This window comes from Rhinatrema bivittatum, chromosome 4, assembly GCF_901001135.1.
Source record: "Rhinatrema bivittatum chromosome 4, aRhiBiv1.1, whole genome shotgun sequence".
Classification (NCBI taxonomy): Eukaryota; Metazoa; Chordata; class Amphibia; order Gymnophiona; family Rhinatrematidae; genus Rhinatrema; species Rhinatrema bivittatum.
This window is the reverse complement of record NC_042618.1, coordinates 438218728-438243985: the sequence shown is the minus strand read 5'-3', so window position 1 is coordinate 438243985 and position 25258 is coordinate 438218728. Positions and strand designations below refer to the sequence as shown.

Here is a 25258-nt window from a genome sequence, read left to right as displayed (position 1 = left end):
AGAGCAGGAGGTTTGGGAAGGCCACAGAGCAAAATTTGGAACAGAAGGCTTAGGAAAGCCACAGAGCAAACTTGGAACAGAAGGCTTAGGAAAGCCACAGAGCAAACTAGAACAAAAGGTTTAGGAAAACCAGAAAGCATTCAGAGACTTGGGGCCCAGCAGGGAGCCAAGAAGACTCAATGGCAAGGCCCCAAGCAAAACCAAGAGTCAGGGTTAAATAGTCTGGACCCTGCTGAGTCATGGGATCATAGTGACTGTGAATGGAGAGAGGGTAAGAGCAGCTCCTTGAGGGCCTCTGGTGGTTGGGAGGCTGCAAAACAGGCAGACTCACAACATGAATCTATTTATGATTCATTATTGGACCCCCAAAGCAAATGAATGGGTCCCAAAAATGTAAACACAAATTTTTGTCTCATTTGTTTGTTTCCCATTGAAGTATGGCACATTCAAGTCAATGGCTGTGCTGAACAAACAGGTGCAGACAGGGTCTAACTGGTAATTATAGGAACTACCTCTTGACTGTGTAACATCACAGCCTTCTGGGAGTTGAGGCTGGACAAGTTGGCAATGAGACCAGACAGAGGACAAATTATGGTGCAGCATCTTTTTAACTAGCCTATAGTTGCTGTCTGGATCAAGTGATATTGACATACTCCCTCTGTAAAGTCTGATCATTTGCAAGAAGTATTATAATAGGTATTCAAACATATCCAGCTATTCAGCCGCTGCCACATAGTTAAATTCATACTTATCTGCCTAAGTAGCACTGAATGTTGGCCTGTCTAAATTTATTCTTTAGCAGTTGTTAGTGAAGGATCTGTTTGAGAAGCTCTCTCAGAGTTAAAAAAAAAAAAAAAGCTATAAAAAGTTAGATTTTGACACTGGTAAAGTTCTGTTTCTGATCTTCTCTGCTGCAGTGGTCTCACTCATTGTGCCAGAAAGACAGAGACAGTGGCACTGCAGACTTTTTCTCTTTACTGGGGGAGAGTCAAAGTAGGTATGTGGATATTGTACCAGTGCTGGTGATTTATTTTTGTCTCTGAATGTATGAGATACTACAGCAATGAGGTTAAGTTAGCAGACTGACAGACTGAAGAGAAGAATTATCTTACCAAGCTGCTAGTCTTCTTGGTTTTGTTTAAGTAATAGTTTTTTTGTGTGTAGAAAAGGAAGCAGTCACATCAGCACTAAGTGCACAGAGCACACACATTCATTGTGTATGTGTCTGTGTGTGTGTGTGTGTGTGTGTGAGAAACAGACAATTCTGCACACAGTAAAGTGATACTGTAAATAGGGGTACAGTCTCACTAAATTCCATCATGCTATTGGAAAGATGAGGAAGGAGAAAGAATGGCAGACTTGGCAGAGATAGAGGATTTGCTACAGAGCCAGAGCCAATCTAGCCTAGTAGCAGCGATAGAAAAGGCATTCCTGCCCCTAAATTGAAGAGAGAGTTTTTTAACCACAGAATGGCAGGAGTGGAAGGCATCTTAAGGCAGAAGCAATTGAAATTTGGAGAGAATGAGCCACCACCACCTGTTCCTCTCCTTCTTGTATTGGAGCAGAGGAAAAAGGTGGAAGAGCCATACAAGGGTGGCATTAGCAGGGAAGGGACAGCAGAAATGCAACACCCGAAACCAGCAGCGTGCTCCTCTATAGTTACTGCTGCTAAAGCAGTGAAGGCAGTATTTTCACCAATTAATTCTAAGGAAGAATCTTGTCTGGAATTCTCTGAAATAGAAATTGAAGAGCTAGTAGCTGAAGAAAATATTTGAGGATTAGTAGTGTCTTATCCTCCAGTGCAGTGATGCGGGAGATAGATGATACTGATGGTGTTTGTTAGCAACCTCCAAGGAGAGCAGGTGGCATAGGTAGAGAGTGTGAAGTACCTCAATCTCAATTTCAGTGCCAGCACCAGTCCCAAGGATTTAGAGAAGATACAGTGAAAGACATCCCTGATCTGGAGGCACTTTAAAGTGAGGGAGGACTCAGGTATTTCTCAGTGTATTCACTGCAGCAAGAATATCAGTTGAGGGAAGCAAATGGGGCATCTGAAAAAACACTGGTATACAGCATTGACTGCAGAAGCAGGACCTGATAGCATGAGCATCAGCGGAGGGTGGCAGTACTAGCTGGGGACGCCTTCTGCCACTGAAAGTAAAGAAAGGGATTGGAAAAGGGAAGACATTTCCCCAAGCTGATCCCACAAACCCTTCCACCAATTAGATGGCAGGCCAGCAGCCTCCTGCCATGCGTCCACAGTGGCAAGCCACTATAAAGGAAAGGTGGTGCCCCATATCACTGTCCTGGGACAAGAGGCAGATAGCATCTAAATTAGTAATGAGGAGAATTAGAGAAATGATTGCGCAGGATAATCAGTGCCTACAAGTAGTAGAAAATGTGGGCTTTAAGCATCTGCTGCATGTTTTAGCCCTAATTACAAAATCCCTTTACTAAATTTAGTAGGCAGGTTATCCCCATGCTATATAACCAGTGCCATAGTCACATCCAGCTGCTACAGAGTATGGCAAAAGCTTTCTTAATAAAGCAAGCTTCACAAACTATGAGAAAAGCCAAACTAATGAGAGACCATTGTCATGTTCTGATTATGACAAAAGTTTCAGTTGGAAAGTAAATTTCACAAGAAACCCAAAATTCTACTCAGACACAAAATCAATTTCAGATAGGGAATATTATCAAAGCCTTTGTCACAGAAATTATACTATTGACAGATCATTCACTTGTACTAAACTTGACAAGTGACAAATCCTTCAACAGGAAGACAAACATCTCCCATGACATTCTTGTTGCTTTACCCTTAATCTTACAACTTACAACATTCTTACAATCTTACAACATTCTTGTTGCTTTACCCTTAATCTTACAACTTAGGAGTTTTTCTTCCACTCAGCATTGCTGCCATGCTCTTTGTCTATGCCTTGGGGCTCTTCTGCCTTCTTTTCTGATTTGTTACCCCTACTTGGCGCCTTAGGATGCCACGCTTGGTGCCACTTTGCCTCTCATGCTGCCTTTGAGGATTCATTGCATTTCTGTTGGTGCCCTATTGAAGCCTTGGGTGTTCTTATCATTCTTGCTGCTTCTTTGCTCCTCTCATAGCTCCTTGGAGAACTCCTGCCACTGCCAGTACCACATTGCTCTTTTACGGTGCCTTAAGCTATTTATGCCACCTCTGGTGCCACTTTGCCACAGTCTAGGTGCTTTAGACTTCTTTTCCTCTTCCGATGATGTCTTCCTACAAGTTTCCCTAGAATTGATGAGAAAACCCGAATTTTGGAGCCCAAAATAGGCTTCAGTGCTTCCCCCATTGACTTTCATAGTAAACAAACAAATAAAATGAATGAACAACTTTTTTTTTTTTGTTTGAGATGAACCAAACAAATGGAGGAGACCTAAGCCAATTAATGAATCAAAATGAACATTTTGTCTCTGCGCTATTCCTATTATGCAGCACTTGTAGTTTCATATCCATACTCACTAAAATATCCTAATGCTTACAGCAAAATGGCATAATTAATCAAAAGGTTGCTAAAATCTGCATTTAAATGCAAGCTGTATTCATTTTTTATTTACTTGAAGTTTAATCATATGGTAGGCATTTTTATTTTCTTTCAGGAAATGGTTTATGATGCTTATGCGGCCCAGGCCTTTTATTCCAGACTTCTGGTGCTACTAATGTGTCCTTTACCTAGATCCAACATGTTCACTTAAAAGTGAATGTTAAAAGCCCGACACACGCATTAATTAGGGGATGCGTGAATATGTAGGGCTTGTGTGAGTCAAGCAGATTTTAAAAGCTGCCCAGAAACATGCGTACATGCTGCTGCACGCACATCTCTGGATTCTCGAAAAAGGGCAGGGCATGAGCGGTACATGGTTGTTTCGATACTTGAACCAGAAATTTTCTCGTAAATACTTACACGATCCAGGCACGCCGAGGTCCCCTGCTTTGTAACATTACTTCTGCTATGGATGGCGTGTAATTTAAAAAAAAAAAAAAAAAAAAGCCATATCTGAGGGTGTAAAGGGTCTGGGGTAACTGGGGGTATGCAATCTATCAAACCAGAAAGTGTTAGAGGACCTGTCTGTTAACTGGGCAAACTGAGGAGGAGCTGGTAAAACAAGCAATGGCACTGGCACACGTCCCCTTTAACATTTCCTCATTTATGCGGTAGAAGTGGCTTTTGCGCTCAGAGAGGTATCCATTTAAAATTAGATACACTTGTACATACGGCCAGGGTAGTTTTATAGTATGCACACATATACATGGGTATGTTATAAATTAGCCTTGTCCCTGGCCGTGGGCCGATGTATGTGTGCACGTTTGCACCCGTGCGCCGCTTTGAAAGTTCCCATCCCTACCCCTATTTTTGGTTATAATGGGATTGTGATGATGCACAAGAGGATGGCACTGTTTCTACCTTTCTCATTAAGTAACTGTATGGAAAGGTGGCTTCCAGGGGATGTATGCCCCATGTAGATATAGGCTTGAACTCAGAGAGCGAAAGGGAGATTATAGTCATTCTGCAGTAGGATTCGAAGGAAAGACTTGGAAGGGTCCTTGGGGCTCCCTGTGGGTACTGCTTGTTCTGCCAGTCTAGCAGGCCATCCATCACTATGGATGCTGGTGTACCAAGGGAATCCTCCTAGGCATTTGCTAAGAGGCACCTGGGCGGATGTAAGGACCACAACCACATTATGTTAGATCTTGTGGCCTTATCTAGTCCATTCCTGACTCTGATTAAGATACCCCATGGTTCTGAATTTGAGGCTGAGGTCTGCCAATGCAAGATGAGGACAAAAAAGATTGAGGTTTTTTTTTTTTTTTGTGCAGGGTTGCAGTTTGATGATCACAAAAGGAAAAGATTAAGATTGTACTTTCTCTATCCAGCATTAGAAAATATTGCCTTTAAACCTCTGATCCAGGTCCAGTCCAACATGTACTCGACCATGAATTCTGTGCAAATTAATCATGAGAATAAGATCAGAATTGGGAAAATGAAACCTTGTACCATCTTAGTCAAAAAAGCAAATTGACAGCAGTTTTAAATGTAAAGGACTGATTATAATCATGTCAGTCGGCATTATTACAACATGCCACATTGCCAAAGAAATTTAGCATGTTGGAAGTAAGTCATATGGTGTGGACGTTGGCTTTATTAAGAAATGTACTAATACGCCAAACAAATCAGCCTCAGAGTCCCTCTTCAGTGAAGCTGAAAGGAGAGCTAAAAATGTTTGCAGTGGTATTGACAATGTTAGACATCCACTGCCCTTTCTGTGAAGAAATATTCCTTAGATTACTCCTGGGACTTCTCGCTTTCCCCATTCATCGTGTAACCCCTGATGTGGCTTGGCTTGCTCTGCTCTGCTCTGTGCTGTGCCATCTTGAGCTGATGTCACAAGTACATTTGGCAAGCCCTGCTAGGAAACCAGAAATTATAGACGAGTACCCATACCCTACCAAAATTACTTAGAGTAAGTTACAAATAAATCTAACTCATCTAAGCATTGACTGTTTCTAAAAAGAAAACCATACAAAAATAAATTTAACGTGCATGCTTTAAGACTATGATGCAGCCATGACCTTCAAAGTGAGGAAACTCACCCAAAGATGAGATTTGTGCAATGTTCTCTCAACCTAGCTTGATGGACTCTCTACCTGGGTAAGATCAAGCTAGGTTGAGAGAACTCTGCACAAATCTCATCTTTGGGTGAGTTTCCTCACTCCGAAGGTCATCAAATCTTCACAAGAGAGCACCGTTCTGTTCATATGTCTCACTCTGAATGTCAAAGTGGCCCCTAACCCTTACACTCCTACCTAAACCTCACCTCGAGTAACTAGGTGGGCCTCATATAGAGGTATAAATACCTACCTAGTATGAGGGTATTATGGCTAGTTTCTCTCTCTCTCTCTCTCTCTCCCCCCATCCCTCCCTCCCTCCCTCCCCCCCCCCCAGTGGTTGTAGAAGGGCCCTGATAGCTAAACCAGATCTCCAGGAACTAAAAATAGCATAATAAAGCCAGCCAAATATATTTGGCTATCTGGACTGTTTCTGAATATGGGCCTCATTAAACTCAGTTTTATGCATGTAAATGCTTTTGAAAATCAGGCCCTTAAAATATAGCTTTATGCAGGTAAATGGCTTATTACAAAATTGCCCAGGGGTTATGCACATAAAAGTATGCATGCAACCTGATTTCATGTACACTTTTATGTGCACCAAAAAAATAGGTATTCTGGGGGACTTATCTGGTATTTATGTGCATACTTTTGGTTCTAAAAAGTATGTGCTTATATTAACCTTAAGTTACACCCTGGGAAGAGCAGATGTAACTTTGTGCAGGCCAATTTGTGCACATTATTTCGGATAGTTTTCAATGCAGATTTATGTGGATACGTTAACTTTGAAAATTGGCATGACTTTATGCATTTCTGAAATGCATAACTTACATAACTTGTTAGACAATTACCTTCCCTGTGTCTTTTTCATTGGCAATTCAGTTCTTTTTCTCTCTCTGGGCCCTTACATATATTCTTTTCTGTGTATTTTTTTAAAATATTTAGCACTTTTATGGTGTCTGGCTGAAGCTGTGGCTTGTTATGGGCCTCTGAGACAGGGAAACCTACCTGGGGAGCGACACGGGCAAGGCAGGTCTTGGGACAAGACAAGGGCTAGTCTTCCACCTAATCAGCCCCCTCCCCTACAGGTCGAACCCTTGGGTTCTGGGAGCTAGTAGATCTCTGTAGCGGCAGTACATCATAGTGGTGAGTCCACATAGGCTGAAATACAAATAGACATGACAAGGTTGCACAGGCAAGGCTTGGACAAGGCAGACAAGGCAGGCAGGACTTGGCAGGCTGAATGAGGCAGACAGGCAGGCAGGGCTTGACAGACTGGACCAGACTTGGCAAGCTGGACAAGGCTTGGACAATGTAGGCTGGAGACAAGCAGGACCTGGAACTAGACACACAGATAAGGCAAGGCAAGACAAGACCAACTCAGCAGACTAGGACAGGAGTTAGATACAGTAAATACTGAACAGAAACCTGAAGGCAACAATGCTTGAAACAGACAGAATAGGCCCGAATGCCCCAAGGCAAGATACAACAGAGAACAGGACAGATGCCCTCAAGGTAGGAAACAAGGCAGGATAGGCCTGAGGCCCTCAAGTCAAGAAGGCCACAAGGCTAAGCAAGGCAACAAGGCAAGGCCTGAAGGCCACATAGCAAGGCAAGAATAAGACAAGAAGGCCTGAAGGTCACAAGGCGAGACAAGAACAAGAGTCAGGTAACAAAGCCAGAAGTGACATTATGAGAAGACAAGGAGAAACAGGCAAGGTTGGTTTACATTGGGCTAAGGCTGAGGCGTGGCAAGGGCAGAGAGAAGAAGCTTGGCAAGGCTAGAAATGAGCCTTCCTGAAGGCCTCTGCTGGTGGGAAGGGATCATTGCAGGAGTCTAGAAGGTAGGATAAGATTGCAAAGCAGGCAAAATCCTAACATGGCTTTAGCATGATTTTAATGGAGAACAAAGCACAGTGAGTATCCCAGCCAGTGAAAACTGGAAATAACCCGTAATCATAACCCATAATCATAACCATAATCTAGAACATGCAGACTTTCTCTAAGCAGTGATTTCTTAAAGAGATGTCTGGCATAGTATTTCTTTTAACTAATAACCCTTTCAAAAAAAAAAACAAAAAACTTTCAGCTCTTTAAAAAAATACTTTTTGGAAAATTGAGGGATTTTATTGAACCTATTTTTGAAAACTGTGCACACCTTCGCTCTTCAAAAACTCATTCGTGTGGCACTTGAGTGCTGGACATCCAATGGTGAAATACATATGTTCTTGCAAAGCTTCAGAATTAAAAACTTCCAAACTGTCTGCCCTCACAATATTGGGGCAGATTTTCAAAGGGTTACGTGCATAACATACACGTGTAACCCCCGAAAAGCTGCCCCTGCGTGCGCCGAGCCTATCTTGCATAGGCTCAGAGGTGAGCGCAAGCCCCGGGACGCACGTATGTCCCGGGGCTTGAAAAAGGGGGAGGGGCGTGGGTAGGACCGGAGCCTCCAGGCATAGCAGCCATTTGCCGCTGGCTGTTGCCAGCGCGCATAACCTACGCCTGCCTGGAGGCAGGCGCAAGTTTGCGAACAAAGGAAAGGGGGTGGTTTTAGATAGGGCTGGGGGGCGGGTTAGGGAGGGGAAGGAGGAGGTGGCGGAAAGAAAGTTCCCTCCAAGGCACTGCACACCTACTCATCCTGGTCATTTATGCTGCTCTCTGAATTGTCTGTTTCAACTATTTGGCACATCATTGTTACCTTTTCTGTTGAGCATGCATTTGCAACTACCAGAAGACTTTCCCCCTCTTTTGTATCCCATCCCAGCTAGCTTTAGTCCGCGGAATATAGGTACTGCCATTGTGACATCTCAAGTGCTGGCTGCAGCGGGGAGCGGAATCCCTGAGCTGGGAATTAAACCCTGGTCTGTCTTCATGGTGCAGAATATTAACAGTGAGTCATTGGTCTGCTCCCTCTTCTCTCTTTTTTTTTTTTTTTATCTCTCTAACCTGCTTCATTATTCTGTCCTTGAATAGAAAGTTATCTAGCCCTCAAAATGCTGAGATTGGTTGCCAGGAGGCCGATATTCACAAAAAGCTGAGCAGCTAAGTTAGGCTGAAAAGAAGCACTTAATTTAGGGACCTAAATCTGAGGTACCTGAATTTAGGACCACTATTTATTTGCCTACAAACAGACGCCTAGTATTAGAAGCCAGTGCTTAATCTACTTCTTCTGATCTGACCTCACCCCTGGTTTATAGGTTCCAAAAACAGATTTCTAAATTTAAGTGTTTAGTGTGTAGGGGGGGGGGAGAGGATTTTCATTTACCCAGTTCTAGAAACCTATCTATTTTCTGTTCATTTTCTAATTGCATTTCAAATTTAAATCAAGTACATTTTGACTAGGAAAAGAAGTATATAAAAATATAGTATATTTTGGGGAAAAAATTAACTAATCAGAAATCATTATCTATATGTCATAATTTTATGTCCATAAATATGGAGAAAACCAAATTAAAAATATGGGAAGGTAAAAAGTAATCTATTATTGGAGGAAAAATTACCCTCTAATATATTGAACTGCAGAGTATAAAGCCTCAAATTGTTGACAGTAGTCCTCTCTGACCTTTATTGTCCAAGAAAAATCTTAAGTGGGAGAGCTCAAAGAATATATATTTAACTCCTGAACACTCCTGAACATATAAGAGTACATTTACAAAGAAAACTGATCATGAAAGTTGAGCCTAAGGCTGCTGCCTTCTAGCATTTATTCAGAAATTTCTTTGTTCCTGTGTCTCTTGACGGAAGTTTGGGAAAACCCACACTTTATAGGCCATAAATGAATGTTATTTTTTTAACATAATTTCATTGTTCCCATCCATAAGATGACCCTTTCCCAGTCTGTCTTATTTCTCCATCACCTCTAACTCTACTTTTGAGATTCATTCTCCACATGTTCATCTGACAGACTCACAGCAAGAGTTGCAAATAAAAAAAAAAGAGAGCATAGGATGATGGTAGCATAGCTAAGGGTAGCCTGCCTGGATCTACTGCTATGTGTGTAACCCCAAAACTATAGCCGCCTCCAGAAATTCTGGCCTGATTTTCTCTCAGTGTCTCATCTGCTCTTTTCTTCTTTGTGATCTCATTAGTATTGTCACAACAGTTCCATTTCAGTCTCATATAGTTTCTCAAGTGAGATCGCTAGCTAATTACATGTTCAACTTCCAGATATTGTCCTTACTCCCTAAGTTTGCCTCATCACAATTTTTTTCATTCATTTGGATTTATACTGCACAGTTTGTGCAATGTGACCAGCTAGTGCCTCAGCAGAATCCTCAGGTATCCACAAATAGTCATTGGCTATCCAACCTTGTCTTATGTCAGCAGACCTAGGATGATTGTTTAATAATCACTGCAAATATAGTTTAAAGAACAATATTTATTACAGTATAAAATATAGGTTTCTAATTGTCTAGGGAATTTTTGGGTTCTCATGTAGGTGTAAGATTGTGCATACTTTGGTACCCATGTATCTTGTAGCTAATCTGCAAAAAGGGAAAATACCCAAGCAGTTCCTCTGAATCATCACCCACAAAGAATGCTTCTGACATAGACATCTCCACCAACATCCTCTGCAATGAAGAAGATAGCAAAGAATTGATTTAGCTTTTCTGCTACAGCTTTATTCCCCCTGAGCACCTCTAGTCATCTAATGGTTCAACTGACTCCCTCACTGGCTTCTTGCTTTTGATTTAATTGAAAAAATGTTTTTATTATTAGCTTTTGTGCCTTTAGAAAGTTTCTCCTCAAATTCTTGCTTTGAACTGCCTTATTAATGTTTTACATCTAATTTACCAGTGCTTATATAAGCTGTGGTGATCTTAGTGGGACCAATGTGCCATGGCCTCTCCCATGCTCGACATGGTACTTACCATATATAGAAAATTATCTAGGCCTACAATTAATATAATATTCCTTCCCAATCACTATTGATGATCCTATCTAACTTTTGAATGGCAGGGTAAAAGCAATCAATGCATGGTGAAATATATCTTCATTTGGGTGTTAGAAACAATTATCATGTTATTTATGTATTCTGCCATTTTCAGAGAACTAATATGTGATCTAAAAAGTTTCTATGACATGGGCAGCCATCCTCTCACACACACTCCTTTTCAAAAATCGTATATCATATCAACATAATGACAAAATAATATAGGCAAGTGATGTGGATATCTGCAGCTTTATGAACATGAACAAACATGACAATATCTGAGCCAGCCAAACAATATTAAAATACCCTTCTCCCAAACACCTAGGTAATTCATCCTCTACATCCCAGCTTGGCCTTCAGGCATCAACTGCCATTATGCAGGTCCCTACCACACTACTAGGGTTTCTCCAGTGGGTGTGATTATTCCTAATACACCAATGCCACCTTCTTCTGGTGCTGTAGCCCTCCCCCCCCCCCCTTAACAAGTAATGGCTTAGGTATCCAGCCATAGACACGGGATATCATAGTCAATAGTATATGGGCCCCTCCCGCCCCATTCATAAAGTATGACTCTTGAAAGATAAATAACCAACTCAGTTTCAGGCCTCCTGGATGGAGCAGTTAAATAAATCCAATCCAACTCCTAACAAATGCTGCCATCAAAACGATATCATACTTGCACAAACCCTGAAAGCCCAAACGTAGTAGACACAATGACTGCCCTGAAATTACATTATATGGAGAAAATCATCTAAGCCCACAGTTGATATAATATTTCTTCCCATTCTCTGGCTTTCGAATGGCAGAGTAAAAACAATCAGCTCATGTAGATATATATCTTCAGTTGGCTGGTAGAAACAATCATCAGAGAATTTACGTATTCTGCCCTTTTCAGACCACCTGTTTATGATATGAAATGTTTCTAAAACATTTAGAAAGCGAGGCATACATTTTTTTGCAAACTAAGGCCTGGATTCACTAATGCCGTAAGGCATAGTGAATTCTGGCGGTAACGGGGGGCGAAGCAGGGGGCGGTCCTGCGCTAACCGGCAGCGATCGCACCTCCGCTGTGCGATTGCTGCTGGCGACGCGCCGAATAATTACACCATAAAAGGTGTAGTTATTCAGCGCGAAATAGGCAGCGATTCGGAAGCTTACCATTTCGCTGTCCTCGCTGTGTTCGCAGAGTTGGCCTCGGTGCCACCCTGACTCTTCCTCTTCCGGGGCCAACTCCACCCCGATGTAGCTTTCGCACATGTGCACTAAGCTTACTAGCTATCGCATGCTTGCGCTGGTATCGCTTGCGAAAAGGGACTTTTTGCACGCGAAAAGTCCCTTTTCGCGTGCGATACCTAGATCGGGGTGGGTTCTGGGTGGCATCCGCATTAGAAGGGGAGGAGTCGGGGCAGCACCGGGGTGGACGCCGCAAAGACATCACTGACGGTGAAAAGGTATGGAGCCTTATCACGTTCAGTAACGCGGCCAATAGCACCACCTTCCACGGTGGTGCTATTGGTTTGCGAAAGCCGGCAGCGATTGCACCTCCGTGGTGCGATCGCTGCCGGCTTTCGCAGGCCCGCCCCCCACTTCTCCCCCCGTTACCGCCGGATTTTCTAAGTTCGCAGAAAATCCAGGCTTAAAATACATATTCAGGACATAATTATCCCAATATTTTTTAAGTGCTTCATTTTCTAGTTTATCCAGAGACTGCAAAGGAAGGAGATGGATCATTTCTTTAATAGTGTAACTACACTTATGTCTAATCTTCTGAGATGTATAGTGGAAGACTCTCTTGCTGACCTGGTTGACATGATCGCAGAATATGGCAGCGGAAGAAGACTATCCATGTGCAATTTATCTATTTATTTATTTAAATACATTTCTATACCGATATTAGTGGGAACATCATATCGGTTTACATCAAAACAATGAACATAAGGAAAGATAGTTACATTAAACAGGGAGTTGGGGAGGGAATGAGAGGAACTGAGAAAGAAGATTGAAAGTACATAGGAATCAAATTGAAAGTACATAGGAATCAATTCTAGGACAACCACTTAAATCTTATTTTAACCTTCATAGTATGTTAGAATTTATTTTACTTTATCCTTTTCTTTTCTCTCATTATTAGTATTCTTTTCTCACATTATTAGTAATGTGCAAAATATCTTAAAGAGGCATAGGAAAATCGTTGTCTTTTTCTCATTGGGGACAAGCATACTGATTACAGAAAATATTAATGTTTAATAAATCTACTCCCTGCATGTCTTCAAAACTGAACATAAAATGCAAATCTGGCTTCTACATTTACAATGAATCAATAGTATGCCAGTGTTTTGAATTTTGATCTGCTTGTGAAGACATTAATTCTTAACTATTATTGAAAACAGCAGAAAAAAGAGATATCTGCATGAGAATCAGTGCACAGATCTCTTTTAACATACTGTGCTTGAAAATCAGAATGCAAGATCTGATAACAACAACCGAAAGCTGGTGTTTTGTGGAGCAACAGCCATGATACTTCATCTTTCTAATAACCATTCATTCTACCATGAATTACAAATGGGCACTCACATACAAAACAGAAATATGAGTGCTCACAATGTCAAGCAACACTAACGCCTGTCATTCTTACCAGCCGCCTGGCATTGCATTTAAATAAGTAAGAGAGATTTTGTTGTAAAATAAAAATAACACAGACTTCTCGTAAGCATTCATATATCTTTTTCAGTAAAAAAGAGTATTTTAAGATTGTTCATTCTTAAAATAGCAGCCATTATATATATCATTAGTGACTTTTATTTAAATTTATTTCTTATTTTGTTTATTGTACTGCATCCTTCATCTAAACAAGGTGCCAAAAGATTACTCGCAGCAAGATTTCTGGTGGATGTTTGTGTTGTTTCATTTTTAGCACTTATACTTTTCAAGAAAGCTTCTGAATTGCAAATAGAAAAAGAGGGATGTTCTTAAAACTACTATATCATAGGGTGAAATAAGGTACAGGTAAGTAAAATGATTTGCTCAAGACTACATACAGTTGGGTGGACAAGACAGCACAAGAAGACATTAGTCCTGATACTTGCTGCCATATTCTTCTGACTACACCCTCTAAAAAAAAAAAAAAAAAATTACAAAGTCCCTGCAAATCCAAATCAAAAAGGCAAATGTTTTGTTTGAGAATTTTGGAGAAAACGTGATAAGTATTGTAATTGTGTGTGAAGTTCTAAATGATTAGATTTATTCCATGTTAATGTGGGCTATTTTCTGAAACAAATAAAAAAAACAAAAAATAAAATTCAGCCAAAAAATGCCTGATGACAAAGGGGTAGTTGTTAAGACCTGTGTGCGCGCTACCCGGCGTGCACACATGTATGCCCGATTTTATAACTTAGGTGTGCACAAGTTATAAAATTGGGGTCAGCGCGCGCAAGGGGGTGCACACTAGTGTAGCTTGCGCACTCTGACACCCGCGGGCTCCCCCCGTTCCCTTCCCCCTAACCTAACCTTCCCACCCCTTCCCCTAACCTTTCCCCCCCTAGCCCTACTCTAACCCCCCCCAAATTTTTATCAAACCTTTTGCGCCTGCCTGGAGGCAGGCGCAGGTTACGCACACCAGCAGCCTGTCAACACGCAATCCTCTGACTCAGCAGCAAATAGCCGCTGTGTTGGAAGCCTCTGGCCCCGCCCCCGGACTGCCCCTTTTTGCAAGCCCCGGGACTTAGACGTGTCCCGCGCTTTACTCGCTTCGCCGGGCCTTTATAAAATAGGCCCAGCACGCGTAAGGCACTCTACGTGCGTAAATCCACTGGATTTATGTGTGTAGAGCTTTTAAAATCCGGCCCAAATGTAACAAAGCAAAATGAAAATTTTGGTAATGCATATCCTTATTAAATAACATGAATAGGGCAGCTAGCTGCCTTTAAAGTTACTTGTTCTTTTGTAGTGCATTGTGATGAATGCATGGCCTTCATGCAAAGCAAAGCCCAGGAAATCATTTCTTCCAGCTATAAAGGTGAATTTTAAAAGAGATAATGCATACAAAATAGCATGCTCACGTTGCCGCGCGCATGTTATAAAATTGGCTATCCACGCACACAAGCGTGCCCGATTTTATATTGGCGCTACGGGTATCGACTCACACATGCAAGATGGGGGGATTTTGCAATACACGCACAGTGACACGATCGGGCCTTTGCCCATTTCCCCCCCATCCACTCCAATAAATGAGCAAACTGGGAGGGAACTTCCCTAACCCCCTATCTATCCTTCCTTCCTTTTCCCTTCTCTTCCCCAATCCCTAAACTCACCCAAACTCAGCTAAATAGTTTTTGTTTATGAACTTACCTGCTCTAAGGAAAAGAAGTAAGTTCTGTGCCCCAGTCGGCTGCAGGTGCAAACTTCACCAGGACAGCGGCTAATGGCACTGTCCCAGCCTGCCCCGCCCCACCCAGAACCTACCCCAGCCTGCCCCTTTTCAGACATCTGGTACTTCTGCGTGTACTGGGAGATTCGCGTGTGGCTGGGTGGCTCTGAAAATGCGCTCGGTGCCCACGCAGCCCACCCTCATGCGTATCTGCTGGTATTGGTGCGCCGAGAATTTAAAATTCCCCCGTGTGTGGGCTGAAGGTACAAATTTTGATCTGAAGTGCCTGAAATGCAATATTGTTTTTTTGCATATAAAACTGAATTCTCAGCTGATACTTTCCTTCAGCAGATCCACTGCATTCATTTCAAACAAATTTTCAATTAAAGACAAAAATGGTCGTTTTTGGTTTGGTTCATTTCAAATGAAACATCCCTAAGTGGTCCAAAATCCCCCATAATTTTAGGTATTTGTTTCAGCAAATAGTATGCACTATTAACAAATAGCAGGCACTATTTGCTGAGAAAAAAAATTCACCCCCCCCCCCCCCCGAAACCCCTGCCACCCCTTTACTTCTTCCATAGCACTGGTATAAGGGGCGGGAGTGAACCCCAGCAAACCTGCCCCACTAAGTCCTCTTTAAAAATGACACCAGTTGGTGCCATATTGTTTTACGTCATTTTGTGTGGCCATAAAGTATTACGGCCATAAAGCAGTATAGCCATAAAACAAGTTGGTTTTACAGTCATGTTGGTTTACAGCCATAATGCTTTATGGTCATAGAAAAGAATGGTGTAAAGTGGACCCAATGGCAAAGGAGTGACTGGGAATCACTTCTGAACCATTTTCACCAGCATCAAGGAAGGGATAAATTGGTGGGGGATGATGAGAGGTGGTGGGAGCCTCGGGGGGGAGGGGGGCTGGTTTATTTGGGTTTTTTTTATGTTTATTTTTGTTCTGCGGTCAAACCAAACCAAAATAAACATTAAACAAACCAAATCCCAGAAAAAAACCAGAAATGAAACAAAACAAGCTGAAATTAACATCTTGCTTCTGCACATCAGTAGCTCCCGTGGACAAGTGTACCTTTTTTGTTTTAAAGAACTGTCTCGCTGCCTGTGTTCAAGAAAATGTGCTAGGGCATTTCTTTGCAATGGTTATTCGTCTTACAATCTGTGAGCCTATTTTCTCATAAATGGCAATCTATTCAAATGCACAAATATTAATTTGTGAAGCTTACGTCTTATGGTATATTTCATCTGCCAACCTTCAGTTGATTTTCTGGATTTCTATTAGCTTGCCCGAAATTGCTGGCAAGCTAAATTTCTCTAACAGGCATCAATTCTCCACATTAAATGCCTGTTCTGCTCTGGAAGATATATTGATTATTTTTTCTCTGCAAAGTGACAAATACCATTTTCATGACTATAATAGAGATTGATTACAATTTCATGAAACAGAAAGGGAGCTGATCTTGCTAAGACATCCTTGGGGCACATAAAAATAAAAAAAAATTCATTTAAATTAATACAGCAATTAATGAATTCATCTGTTGGTAATGAAGTCTAAGAAGTATTTATAGGATAATGAAAAATAGATGAAATCCTATTACAGTGTTTTAAAACGATTTTTAATATATATTTAGAGCAAGTCAAAATCTCAGACACTTGTCCTAACTTTTATCTAAAAGATCAAACTTAAGAACACATTTTAAATAAAAACATATTTCATAATCCACTGTTTTGCCTAAAGCATTTTTTAATTAAAGGAAAACTGCTACTGATGAACTAAAAATTATTTACTTTCAATATAACTATGGTGCAGCAGCAAAATAATGCAAATTGAATCAACAAAGACTGTCATCTCGTCAGGAACTAGCTCAATAGAATCAGTTAATTCTATTGCTTTAACTTCTGTGAGTTTGCTGCTGCATAAAATGCATAAAATAATAAGGAATACTCCCCCCCCCCTTAGAGCATGTGCACACATTTAATTTAGTTTGTGGAGAAATGTAATAAAGCATCGCTTGTCATTCAAAATCCTGACATATTTACGGCGCAGCAGCTATGATGCACAGATTCAAGCAATAAGACTGGTTATATTGTCTGAGCTTCATCTAGCGATCAGATATAAGGGCAGGGCAAAAGTTGAGCAAAAAAAATCCCACAAGCCAATTTGCTTGCAAAATAAATAAATAAGTGGATATCAGTCACCATGGTGTGCAGTGGGGCTCAAATGCCTTCAAATGTGAATTTTTAAACAATTTTAAAAACCAGCAAAAGCTAACTCCCTCCTCTCCTCCTCCCACGCAAACACACACAAACACAAACCCAAGCACATAAACACACACACACATACACATAAGTCAGGACATCATTAGAATAATATAAAAAAATAATATTATGGTACAAATGCCCTTTTTAAAAATTTCATTTTTCCTAGTACATCACTCCTGGCAATTTCTCACTACGCATTACAAGGTAAATCTTGTATCTTCACTGAGGTTTAAATCTGAAATACTGTGGGTTGATAAGGAGTGTTATGAATTTTTTGAGAAGTGATTGATTTATAACAAAGAGCTAATTTTTCTTTTATATATATATATATATACACACAATTATTTTTGCATTTCTGATAGATCAGTCTTCATGCTTGGCAAGACTGCACAAACCTATGTGTTAAGCATCTCTGCTTTATTTTGTTCATGGATTTAGTGGCATAGTAAAATTTATTGCCCCAAATTATGATTTCGGGGCTGTTACACCTAGATACCCATAGTGCCAGTAACGGTGTTGTGTCATTTTAACCCTTATGTTTGGTTATCTCTTTATTTTTCCCTTATTGGAGTGTTGCATACAATGGGATTATTTATTAGCGGCTGTTGCATTAGTCAACTTGGATATATTGAAATAAAAGTCAAAAAAAGAGTTGTAGGTAATATCTCTCTGTAGGATTAGCTAAACACATTTCTTACTAACTTTCAACATCCTTTATCAGGTGAAAGCAAAATCATTAGTAGTAGTAATGATTCTGTGACCCCCATACCTTTGCAATAGTTTGCCACTTGAACTACGACATATGTCAGATTATAAACCTCTTTGCAAACTATTGAAGCTTTACCTATTTATAGAGGCTTTTACATCTTCCTAAGGGAAATGATCATTACTGATTATGGTGGGCAGATTATTTGCATTCTGCTAGTGTTCATGTGTATGTTATGCGGGATCTTGTGTTTTATACATTCTGTATATGTGTATTGTATGGCTTTGACCATTTTATTGTTTGATGTTGATATTTTATAATCTGCCCAGAACAGAGATTCTGCTAATTGGGTGAAATAGAAATTACAAAGAATAAATAAATAAATAATACTAGGGGGTAGATATTCAAAAGACATTTAGGCCTAGATTTATCAAAATGCACTAAATATCGCCTGCGATAGAAAATGGGGCGTGTTTCATGGTAATAGGCAGTTTATCACAATTTGCGCTAATACCTATGCGAAGAGCTAAGTTACTGCAAAATGCAATAACTTTTTCACACTTTAAGATAAGTGTTAGAATGTGGTATTTCCTACATATAACCACTGGGGGGACCATGTTTACTATCAGGGCCACTGAGAGAGAGAGAGAGAAAGAAATAGCACCTGCCTAGCCGTAGTGCCCTACCATTAGATAGGTATTTATATCTCTATGGGAGGCCCACCTAGTAACTCGAAGTGAGGTTTAGGTATTAGTGTAGGGGTTAGGGGCCACTTTGACATTCAAAGTGAGACGTACGAACAGAACAGTGCTCTCTTGTGAAGATTTGATGACACTCGGAGTGAGGAAACTCACCCAAAGATGAGATTTGTGCAATGCTCTCTCAACCTAGCTTGATGGACTCTTTACCTGGGTAACATCAAGCTAGGTTGAGAGAACATTGCACAAATCTCATCTTTGGGTGAGTTTCCTCACTCCGAAGGTCATCAAATCTTCACAAGAGAGCACTGTTCTGTCCGGACGTCTCACTTTGAATGTCAAAGTGGCCCCTAACCCCTACACTAATACGTAAACCTCGCCTTGAGTTACTAGGTGGGCCTCCCATAGAAATATAAATACCTATCTAGTGTGAGGGCATTATGGCTAGTCTCTCTCCCTCTCCCTCCCTCCCTCCCTCTCTCCCTCAGCATTAAAGCCATGCAATAGGACCACAAAACAGTAAACCCACTCCTCCTTTTTTTCAGATTTGCATTGCACCATACATTATGGTGCTATCGCATGCGTTAACAGCACTTTTTGCATGCAAAAATGCCTTATAGCATTTTGATAAATGACCAAAGATGGATAATTGAAAAGGTATCCTTCTAAATGGCCAAACCACGATTTTAAAACTTTTACCTGGCTATATTCTAGCGAGTTATCCAGCTAGAATATAGCCAGGTAAGTCAGAGGCATTCTGGGGCAGGCAATAGGAGTTTTCTGGAGGAGCAGAGATAGCCAGTTGAGTTAACCGGATAACTCCGATATTCGAAGCTAGCCAGTTAACCTAGACTGGAATCTGTTCAGTTGCTTCAGACTTATCACTAACATTCATGTCCATACAACGTTTATTTGAATTCTTATGGCACAGCAGTACATTCTATGCAGGAGCAGTTCTATAATGAGGCAGGATGAGGTGGCCACTTCAGGTGGCAGAATTTGGAGACAGCAAAAAATACCCCTCTCAGAATGCCACTGCGGCATCCGCCTCACCCTGCCATGGCTGTTGACCCAGGTTGCCAGCGGCAGAAGAGAGGAAGGTCGCTGCTGTGGGCTGCCACCAGAGGCCAGGCCGACAGTGACTGAAGAGAAGAGGGATGCCACTGGAGGCCAGACCGCTGGCATGGAGTAGGGCCGCCACTGGAGGCTAGGCCGGTGGTATGAAGGAAGGCTGCCACCACTGCTAGAGGCTGGGCCAGCAGCGGCTGAAGGGATGGGGGGGGGGGGCAGGGAGAGCGGAGGAGGCACCGTTTCATCCCTCGCCTCAGGTGGCAGATTTCCTTGAGCCGCCCCTGATTCTATGCATTAAATAAAATGGTGCACTTGCTGCCAACACAACTTGTGTTTGGTGCAAACACTATAGCTTTAGCCCTGAGATTGACAAATTATCAACAAAGGACTAGAATGGAAAATGATGTTTGGGGAGACAGATGCAAGGTTGGGAACATAATAGCTTTTGAAGTCATGTATTGGGAGTAACTTTACAACATTGCACACAAAAATAATTCTTGCATTCTCTTTGCTGTAATGAAGCAGAATGAATTCTATAGGTACTTAATTATTTGTCTTGCAGATTCAGACATTGCCTGTCTAACAAGCTGTAGGCAAAGCAGAATTTCATATTTAAGATTCTCAGTTGTCATGGCTGCATACTAGCTTTCAAAGGAACAGAAGCAATTAGAAATTTAAAGAATACAGCTACACTAAGGACTTGAATCCCTTAATGATTTTGTTCAAAATGTTGTGGGCTAATCAGGCACTGACAGTGAAGCTTAAGTTTAACATAGTCTGATGAATGGTGCAGGTTTTGTTCAGACACCCAGTGTCTAGCATGCAAGAAACAATGAAAAAAAAACCAACCCTTAAACAATATTGCATTTTTCCTTCTCAAAAACCATTTGTGGAAGAAGATGTTAAACTTACCCCCTCAGTTGAGAAGACTCTTCATGGCTTTGATTGCATAGTAGAAAGCATGGGTGTGGATGGATATGCCGCTGATTCGAATATACTCAGCTATGAGGAAGTTAGCCAAATATCAGAATTTATCCAGCAAATTAGCTGGATAAGTGGAGCACCTGTACCATGCCTGGGCTATCCAATTAGGTTTTAGCTGATTAAATACTTAGCCAGATAACTCAAAAGTGATCATCGCGGTGGAATTTTCAGATACCAACATTTGTCTGATTAAGACTGAACGCTATAATTTCAGTGCTATAAACATCCACTACAAAATAATTGGGTTGATTTGATGGATGAATTGGCCTTTCTCTTACATGATCTACTATGATAAAATGTTATGTTATTAAGCTACAAGAAATCAGAGTATAATATCCTGAAGACTTTACTTATTAGCTCCTGTGGCTATTTTCTGTATGGATTCCTGAATATTAATGAAACATGCTAATAAAGTAGTTATGTCACAGCAAAAATATATTGTATATCAGTGTTTTAACTGAGTTTATTGAGAGGTATTGCATTTCAAAATTATTTCCAGGACAAATCGTGCACTGCAAATCTATTCATTATAATGCTGAAAACCAATTTCATAACATTTTAAATCTTTGGATTTGGAACCGCATGAATAAACCATGATGATATACATAAAGGAATCAAAGATAAATAATAGAATGTGTCAAAATACGGTGAGATTAAAGCCATCAGATCAACACAACCATGAATTAGTATTATGGTTGAGCAAAGAATTGTGGTTGCCACATTAGTACACTTAGATATGTGGAATTTAAGTTCAGCATACAAGTTGTAGGTAATACTTTTTTTTAGTGGAATAACTTCATACATCTGCGACAAGCTTTGGAAAGTTATCCTGTCTTCATCAGGTCAGTGGCCCTAATGAAGAGAGGATAAATCTCCAAAGCTTGTCGCAGATGGAATAAATTATTCCATTATGTTTGAAAAATTGGAAGAAGGTTAAAAACCTTGGATATATTGGGGGCTAGGCCACACCTGTTAAAATAAGGAACTATATGGAGGAGTGACTTACATCTATGCAGGAAAGCTGCTACAATTCTTAACCATTGTTTCAAATGCTACTTTTATCAACATTTAAACTAGACATGGCATAGACTGTCCACCTCTACAAGCAGATGAGGGAATCAGAGATAGGTCCTGAAGGAATAAAATACTGTAAATTTGTGAGAAAACAAATAGGAGCAGAAGAAGGATAGTTAATGGTACTGACCAATGAAGACAGCTTCACTGATACCATGTTATTGGACAATTTAGGAACTAGTGATCATAGGATGGCTCAGAATTTGACTTAAGCCCATAAATGAACCATGGTAGGACAAAGGTCCTGAACTTCAAACAGACTGATTTCAAGATGAGTGATTGCATTGAAGAATATAAAGAGTAGGGATGTGAATCGTTTTTTGACTATTTAAAAAAAATCGTCAGATATTTTTTAAATCGTCAAAAATCGTTAGAGTCGCAATACAATAGAAATCCTCCCGATTTATCGTGAAAAATCATAAATCGGGGGAGGGCGGGAAAACCGGCACACCAAAACAACCCCTAAACCCACCCGACCCTTTAAAACAAATCCCCCACCCTCCCAAACCCCCCCCAAAATGTTTTAAATTACCTGGTGGTCCAGTGGGGGGGTCCCAGCGCAATCTCCCGCTCTCGGGCCATCGGCGCCATTTTGGATGCCACTAATATAAATGGCGCCCATGGCCCGATAAAAAAAAAACCCACCCGACCCTTTAAATGACCCCCTTCACCCTCCCAAAACCTTTTAAAATTACCTGGTGGTCCAGCGGGGGCGTGATCTCCCGCTCTCGGGCCATCGGCTGCGTTAATAAAAATGGCCCGATGGCCCTTTGCCCTTACCCTGTGACAGGGCAAAGGTAGCGCCGGTGCCATTTTGAATATTGGCAATATGGCCTGAGTGCAGGAGATCGCTCCCAGACCCCCGCTGGACCCCCAGGGACTTTTGGCCAGCTTGGGGGGGCCTCCTGACCCCCACAAGACTTGCCAAAAGTCCAGCGGGGGTCCGGGAGCGACCTCCTGCACTCGGGCCGTATTGCCAGTATTCAAAATGGCGCCAGCGCTACCTTTGCCCTGTCACAGGGTAAGGGCAAAGGGCCATCGGCGCCATTTTTATTAACGCAGCCGATGGTCTGAGAGCCGTTGATCACTCCCCGCGCTCCCGCTGGACCACCAGGTAATTTTAAAACCTTTTTTGGGGGTTCGGGAGGGTGTTTTGATTATCGGATCGGGCGCAGCCGATAATCAGAACTCAAATCGGGCTGGGCGATAAAAATTTTAAGATTTGGATCGGAACCGAGCAGATTCCGGTTCCGATTCACATGTCTAATAAAGAGTATTGAAATAGAAGGGAGCATAGACAAGGCAATTATTCTGTATGTAAAGTAGATGAGGAAGAGGAAAAAGAGATATTTCTTGAAGAAGGTACAGAAATATTGCATAAAGAATAGTATTCAGAAAATATTTTTAAAAAGCACAGAAGGGAGAAAGCAGGCAAAAGCATCAAGAAAAGTAAAGGGAGGAAAGATGGGGCCGTTAGATGAGCAAGTATCCAAGAGGAAGAAAAAGGTTTTCAGTCAGTAAATAGAGGCCGTGGAACTTTCTTTGGATATACTGACATCTGAAGAAGGCACTTGTCTGCTCTGTAAAGCCCATGTACTGCAACATTTTTAAATTATTTGTATGTTGATCCAAAGAAAGCTATCACAACCTATGAAGTCAGATTACATAAGGAAAATGAAAAATCTAAAGAATAGCAAAGATAAAAGAAGAAGTTGGGGGGGGGGGGGGCGATGAGGAGGGAGAGCAGCAGAGTAGAAATCTTAAATAAATGTTTGCTTAGTATATTCACTTATTTACAAAAGGTCAGTGGTTAATAGTAAACCATTCACATATATAAAAACTTTTAAAGCAAATACATAAATAAATATTAAACAAAACAACAGAGTATAGGGACAATACACACATCTCGCAGGGGAAAGCAACATAATTTACAAAGTCAATAAATAATCCCAAACCCCAGCATCAGTTGAGGAGAAACCATTCCCCCTAGATCTGGACAGGGTCAGGCAGTGAAGGCACAGATGAACAGGTGGGTTTTGAGTGCCTGGTGAAAGTGGAGCAAGTTGTATACAGAAAAGTGGGGGGGGGGGGGGGGGGGGAGAGATGAGGGAAATAGAAACATAGAAATGATGGCAGACAAGGACGAAATAAGAAAATGCCATACTGGGTTAGACCAAGGGTCCATCAAGCCCAGCATCCTGTTTCCAACAGTGGCCAATCCAGGCCATAAGAACCTGGCAAGTGCCCAAAAACTAAGTCTATTCCATGTTACCGTTGCTAGTAATAGCAGTGGCTATTTTCTAAGTCAACTCAATTAATAGGTAATGGACTTCTCCTCGAAGAACCTACCTATCCAATTATTTTTTAAACACAGCTATACTAACTGCACTAACCACATCCTCTGGCAACAAATTCCAGTGTTTAATTGTGCGTCAAGTGAAAAAGAACTTTCTCTGATTAGTTTTAAATGTGCCACACGCTAACTTCATGGCGTGCCCCCTAGTCTTTGTATTATTATTGTATCCGAAAGAGTAAATAACCGATTCACATCTACCCGTTCTAGACCTCTCATGATTTTAAACATTTCTATCATATCCCCCCTCAGCCGTCTCTTCTCCAAGCTAAAAAGTCCTAACCTCTTTAGTCTTTCCTCATAGGGGAGCTGTTCCATTCCCCTTATCATTGTGGTAGCCCTTCTCTGTACCTTCTCCATCGCAATTATATCTTTTTTGAGATGTCGTTACCAGAATTGTACACAGTATTCAAGGTGCGGTCTCACCATGGAGCGATACAGAGGCATTATGACATTTTCCGTTTTATTCACCATTCCCTTTCTAATAATTCCCAACATTCTGTTTGCTTTTTTGACTGCCGCAGCACACTGAACCAGCGATTTCAATGTGTTATCCACTATGACGCCTGGATCTCTTTCTTGGCTTGTAGCACCTAATATGGAAACTAACATTGTGTAACTATAGCATGGGTTATTTTTCCCTATATGCATCACCTTGCACTTATCCACATTAAATTTCATCTGCCATTTTGATGCCCAATTTTCCAGTCTCACAAGGTCTTCCTGCAATTTATCACAATCTGCTTGTGATTTAACTACTCTGAACAATTTTGTATCATCTGCAAATTTGATTATCTCTCTCGTTGTATTTCTTTCCAGATCATTTATAAATATATTGAAAAGTAAGGGTCCCAATACAGATCCCTGAGGCACTCCACTGCCCACTCCCTTCCACTGAGAAAATTGTCCATTTAATCCTACTCTCAGTTTCCTGTCTTTTAGCCAGTTTGTATACAAATCCATGAAAGGACATCACCACCTATCCCATGACTTTTTACTTTTCCTAGAAGCCTCTCATGAGGAACTTTGTCAAACGCCTTCTGAAAATCCAAGTATACTATATCTACTGGTTCACCTTTATCCACATGTTTAATAACTCCTTCAAAAAAGTGAAGCAGATTTGTGAGGCAAAACTTGCCCTGGGTAAAGCCAT

The 25258-nt window shown here is 41.1% G+C and overlaps 1 pseudogene; it reads left to right on the top strand.

Moving 5' to 3' along the window:
- The window catches only part of LOC115089436, a 1328227-nt pseudogene that overhangs the window by 209925 nt on the left and 1093044 nt on the right, over positions 1-25258 (top strand).